Source organism: Melospiza melodia, chromosome 5, assembly GCF_035770615.1.
Source record: "Melospiza melodia melodia isolate bMelMel2 chromosome 5, bMelMel2.pri, whole genome shotgun sequence".
Classification (NCBI taxonomy): Eukaryota; Metazoa; Chordata; class Aves; order Passeriformes; family Passerellidae; genus Melospiza; species Melospiza melodia.
In genome coordinates, this window is record NC_086198.1 from 20,156,013 (window position 1) to 20,162,333 (window position 6,321).

Genomic DNA, 6,321 nt, shown 5'->3' on the forward strand with positions numbered 1-6,321 from the left:
GCTGTGACAGCTGTGTGTGTGGTGTTGGAGCTCTTGCTGAGAGTCCTGAATGGGGCAAAGTTTCACAGTACTTACTTAACCCCTGGTGTTGGGCGTTGCTGTTCCCTGGTTTTCTCTTGTTTTTTACCTTTCTGTCCCCCTTCTCACTGTCTTTTCCGTTCTCCTGGCAATCAGGCCAGTTCAGAGAAGGGTTACCAAGCTGATGAGGGGGCTGGAGCACCTCTCCTATGAGGAAAGGCTGAAAGAATTGGGATTGTTCAGCCTAGAGAAGACTTTGGGGTGACTTAATTGTAGTCTTCCAGTACAGAAGAGAGTCTACAAGAAAGATGGTGAGAGACTTCTTACAAGAGTATGTGGGGTGAGGATAAGGGGGAGTGGCTTCAAAATGAAAGAGACTACGTTTAGATTGTATACCAGGAAGAATTTTTTTATGGTGAGAGTGGTGAGGCACTGGCATAGGCTGCCCAGAGAAGCTGTGTGTGCCCCATCCCTGGGAGCATTCAATGGATTAGATGGAGCCCGGAGCAACCTGATCTAGTGGAAATTATCCCTGCCAGTGGTAGAGGGGTTGCAACTGGATGACCTTGAAGGTCACTTCCAACCCAAACTATTCTGTGAAATATGAAACAAGTGTGCTTCATCTATCCACATTGTCTTTTAAATAAATTTCAGTTTAGAGCGTAATTCTTTTCTACCCTAATGTAGGTGGAAACTTTACCACCTCATCTTAGTTGCCCTTTTGGGCAGCTTATGAAGAAGCTTGGGCACTAAGTTGCATTTGCTAGTTTATCAGTATGTACAATACAACCAGGGGAACAGGCCATAGCATGGGTTTAGGAAAGGCAGGCCCTTCTTGACTAACCTGATCTCCTTTTATGACCAGGTAACCTGCCCATTGCATGAGGGAAAGGCTGTGGACGTGACTACCTGGACTTCAGTAAAGCCTTTGGTGCCACAGCATTCTCCTGGAGAAGCATGGCTTACCCAAAAGAACAGGAAGCTCGGGGGAGACCTTGTTGCCCTCCACAACTGCATGAAAGAAGGTTGTGTGGTGGGGGTTGGCCTCTTCTCCAGGCAAGTATCAGCAGGATGAGAGGAAATGGCCTCATGCTGTGCCAGGGGAGGTCCAGGCTGGGTATTGGGAAGTATTTTTTCACAGGAAGGTTAGTTAAGCATTGGAATGGGCTGCCCAGGGGGGTGGTACAGTCACCACCCTTGGAGGCATTCAGAAAACAACTGGACATGGCACTTAGTCCTACACTTTACATGATGGTAATTGGTCAATGGTTGGGCTTAATGATTTTGGAGGTCTTTTCCAGCCTTAATGATTTCATGATTCTATGATTAGGGCTGTGTGTAATTTGCACTTAGAAAGTAAGGCTTGTTTTGTCCACTATGGTAACTTATATGTTTATATCTTACTACTTAACATGCTGTTATAAAAGCTCTGTTATAAAGCTCTACCTATTTTTGTTGTAAGGCTGCAGATATTTGCAAGACTAGCCTGATAGGTGCAGCCAGTCACCTAAATACCATGAACTCCCCTCTCCAAAACACTTCAGTTCCAGCAATCTTCACTCCTGATAGTCACTGTGTTTGCCTATGCTCCCAGAGTGGACAGGTTGGTAGAAATGCCTGATCAGCACAGCAGCTGTTGGCTAGCTTAAGGGAGCACATTTCCTTTGCAGTGGTGGGGGCTGGAGTGCAAAAGGCACTTTGTAACTCTGCTTGGTGTTGTCTGTCTCACCTCAAAGCTGTGCAAGCAAAGTCTGAACAGAGGATGAAAACATGCCCTGAAGAACTGAAGTATTTCTGCAGAGAGAGATGATGAAAGATGGAATTATGTGATGAGGTAAAAATTAGGAGGTGATTGTGAAGTTTTACAGAATGAAATAAATTACCTATTCTTCAACTTTCTATTGGCTTCTTGATTTGATGAAAGGCGATTACAACTGTAGGGCTACAGCTTGAGCTCATTCAAAATTTATCACATTTATCTGTTCTCTGGAGTGTCCAAGTGGCAGAACTTGACACTAGTAGATTTACTGGGACTTAGCTTCTGATTCTGTAGCCAAACACTGAAGCAGTTCTTGTGTGTCTGTTCTGACCACATCCATCATCACTTGGGGTAAGGTGCTTGTGGAGTATACACACAAGTTTATTTAACCTGTGTTATTTATAAGCAATACCTCCATTTTCTGTTTTTACTAGAAATTACTGCGTGGTGTTAACTTTACATCCTGTTTTGTTACCTATGGAAAAAAGGTCTGTTTGCATGTAATGCACTAGATGGTGCTGTCAGCACGACTTAAACGGAGGGCACTTCCGTGGGGCTGCTGCTGGTGTCTGGTTTTGTACTTCCCTTTGAATCTGCAGGTGCACCAAGGCACCTTTGGAGAATACTGTACTTTAAAGCCCATCGTGGTGGGTTTCATGCCTTTCACATGGGACAAAGTTAAAACATTGTTAGCATGAGTCCAGCACCTTTACTGTAGTATGTTGTTAGTGGTGGTGGGTATCTGCAAGTGAGCATGGCTGCTGATGCTTTTTTCAAGGATGTAATGTTAGTCTATATAGACTAAACCATCTCCAGAGGTTCCTTTCAGCCTTCACCATTTTTGGGGTTTTTTTTTTTAATTGATGGGCTCTTGTTCAAGAATTTTAAAGAGACACTCCTTAGTGCAGCAAGCAGCTGGTAGCTGTGGCTTCCTGCGTAGATTACAATATAGCAAATCGCTCTGGAAGGGAGGGGGAAAATGGTGCTAAACTTGGCAGTGAGTTCCCTTTTAGATCTTCCTCTGTCAGAGATTTGATAGATACAGTTATTTAAAGGGACAGCTAATTGCTTTGCCCTAGCCTGTTTTAAAGGGATGTGGAAGAATTACCTCAGTGTCTGCCAAATGCCTTTCAAAACCAGATCACTACAGCTGCTTGGAAACTCTCCCTTTGAAATGTCTTTAAAACATCTTAATATTAGCCCATTTGTCCTTCTTTTTTGTGCAAGTAACTGCTGATGGACATTCTCTGAAGACTGTCTACTAAGATGTGCCACTGCTGAGAAGTGACTAGGGTAACTGAGAACATCTGTGTTCCACATAAAAGACAAACTTGGGCTCGCTTTTATGTCCAGGCCTTCTGCTATCTATCAAGGAGCTGAGTGGAAATGGTTGCTGATTGCTTGACGTGTATTTTTGGAAATTATATTTTGTTGGCCTGTTGCAGTCAGTATAACTTAGAACTGTGGAGGACCAAGGTGAGGTGGGACTATCACTTTTGCAAAGTAGATCAGTGTGTGTAAAATTAAAATGCAGAGTCCACTGGTTTGGAATTTGTGCTCTGGATCGGAGGATAAGCCTTGTTACTGCTCCTATGAAAAGGTAGACTTTTGTGATGCAGGTTAGCAGGGAGCTGTCCATGTAGCTGCAGCCTGGTATTTAAGCCTCTACTGATACACCTGTATATTTGACTGGTGTTACCATGTGTGTGATTCCCATAAAGCCTGATACCTTCCAGAATGTATGAGCAGTAATGCTTGTCAGCTGCCTATAACCCCAAAACAGTAAGGTGCAGGTTACAATAGTTTCTCTGCTTTGCTTTTATTAATTTATGCCTAAAAGCCTTTCAAAAGCCACTCTGGGATGCCTGCAAGTCTTTTGCTATGTCAGCCCATGGAAGATGTTTACAGTTAAAAGTAAGTTGTAATTTTGCAAGAAAGCTCCAGAGAATGCTGGCAAACACTTGTTGGCATAGATATTCATGACATATTCGATTTAATTCCTGATTTGCGCTTGAAATAAGCTGCAGGAGGTGCTGGTGGAGAAGTATAACTCCTGTGTGCTTCTTATTCCTGTGCCTTGGTGCACTGGCAGCTTCCTGTTTACAAGGTAACTGCTGTATGCTGGACTGAGTGTGTGTCAAGGTCACGTACTTCAGGCCAGGGAGTTTATTGGATCACGGAGTAACTGCTGTGTAAACAGGAAACTCCCAATAAGGATTACTCAAAAAATTATTTTTAATTAGTAAATTAATAAGTTGGAGCGGGGAGGGGGGAAAGGGAAACTTAAGTTCTTGGAAGCCAACACAATTTTTCCCTACTTGCCGCAAGATATGTGTTTGACTGCTTTTCCCGTAGTTTTTCCTGTTTGTGTTTGTTGCCTGTTTTTTTCCCTGGTCAGGGTTTTTCCTTCTCCCCCTGTCCCATCAGGTGGTGTGATTCTTATGCTAGTAGTGTTAAGGGCCATATCTGTTTGTTTTCACTGGATTTCAGGGAGGGTGAGCACTTTATGAATAGCTAAATAAAACCTGAGAAATGCTTTTGAAGGTGCATGTTGTGAGACAGACTGACCCTGAAGAGTTGAATAGTTGCTTCAGTGACAAGCAAGTTAGGACAAAGCTGAGTTTATTGAATGGTCCCCTTTGATTTTGGTTTTGTGGAGACACCTGAAGAATCTGCATTTCATAATTATCACTGCAATTTTCCCTTCTTTGAGCACTTCTGCTTTAGAAACCAGACTGTTTCTCTGTCCTTTACCTTTTCAAACCCCATCAGGTAAGGTTAAATGATACAGCTGAGGTGGTCTCTGTTTCTGCTGCAGGATATGGTGACCTTCTCTTCTATCTTGTCTGCTCCTTGCTTTCAGTTGTGCTGCCAGTTCTCACAGTCATCACTGACCTAATTTAAATTGCTTTTCTGAAATAAAAGTTTCATTTTTTTTTTCATGGATGACTTTCCATAACATGAGTTGAAATAGCTCTTTGAGAGGCAGGGTGAACACAGAGAAAAGGAAACTGTCCTCTTTTGGCAGTCTTGAGTAGTGTTTAGATGGTCTCAGTCCAGCTGCAACCCTGTTCAGCTTTGTGGGTTTTCTAGGTCAGTCCCCTATGGAATCAGGAGGTGGCAGCATCTTATGTTTGGTGCATATTTTGATTCCAGATCAATATGAACTATTACATTTTCTTTGTTGCAGTAGAGGGGTCTACAGTGGTTATGGCTGGAGGAAAAGAAATGAGATCACTGTCATGAAAGTGCTGTTTGGCGTAGTTGGACCTTGTGTGGAGGTGGTGGGTGGATTTGTTTGGGTGATATTTCAAGTGGTAAATTTTTGCTCCTTGTCTGGTTCCCTTGGAAATGAGAGGCTGTGAAGTTGTATTTAAGGTCATCCCTGAGATGTGTTTCTCAGGTCAATTTGCATTTGCTGAGTTCAGCTGGGCCTTTACAGAACTATGAGAACTGTCTGAGCCTTACAGTAGCCCCAAGATCCTAACACCTGAAGTTAAGCGTGGCCTTATGGTCCTTACTAAATCCTTTTGCAGTTACTCTTTACTGGCAGTGAGCCTATACTTGGTGCTCAGCTCACATGCTCTCCTGCACTGAAGGGGTGGGGTGTGTATTTGGTAATCTCTACTCACTCCCCTCTGCTGTGATTTATATTTGCGGAAAGTACAGCTCTCTTCTTAGCTGTCACCTCACTGGAAGTGTAGGAACAATTACTGTGTGGTACAAACTGTCTAGCCCAATTAGACAGGGGTTTAAAGAACAAGCTTGACAAGACTAGGTGTCTACATGGTACTGTAGTAGACCCTATCATTAACTAGATAGCCCTACCTTAACTTATCCTGAAATAGGTGAATAGCAAACCAAGGAATTCTTTGGGTAACAAAAATAGTGTCCAGGGCTCTGCACACAGTATTCACACCCATGGGCAGCAGCACAATTTAAAGCTATACAAAATGGACAGATAGCTTTCAATAACATAATGGAGAGAACACATCAGGTTTCTCTGTCTTGTGTATTTTTGTGCGCCAGTGTATTTTTCTCTTCTATCCTGAGGAAGAAATGTGGAGGGTTTCAGTTTCTGATACTACAGACTTTTAAGAAAGAATTGAAGAGAGGCAGTGCCATGTGCCTGACTGTAAAGGTCACCTTTTCAAACTCTCACTGTCATAGCCAAGCACAGCAAGGCTTCAGTGTGCTGACAGTTCTGAACACCTTCTGCTGGGTTTCTCTCTGCAGAGAGCTGTTCAGAGTTGAAGGTCTGATTAAAGACTGAATGTAATTATTGGGATAATATTTCTGGAAAGTCGTCTTTAGAGAAAGAAGGAAACTTGTATTTGGTGAGTTTGTTGGGAGTTTTCTGTTAATACGTGGTTCTTTGGGAATCCTAAACAAATTAAAACCCAGTTACCTGCATGTCTTTAGCAGAGTTTCTGGTGTCTATCAAGATGTGACCATAAATGGTGTTCTCAATAGGGGTAGTAGCCTCTTTACCTACTCTGCTCCCACCCCTTCCTCCAGCTCTTAAAATGTCAAAGCCCATTGAG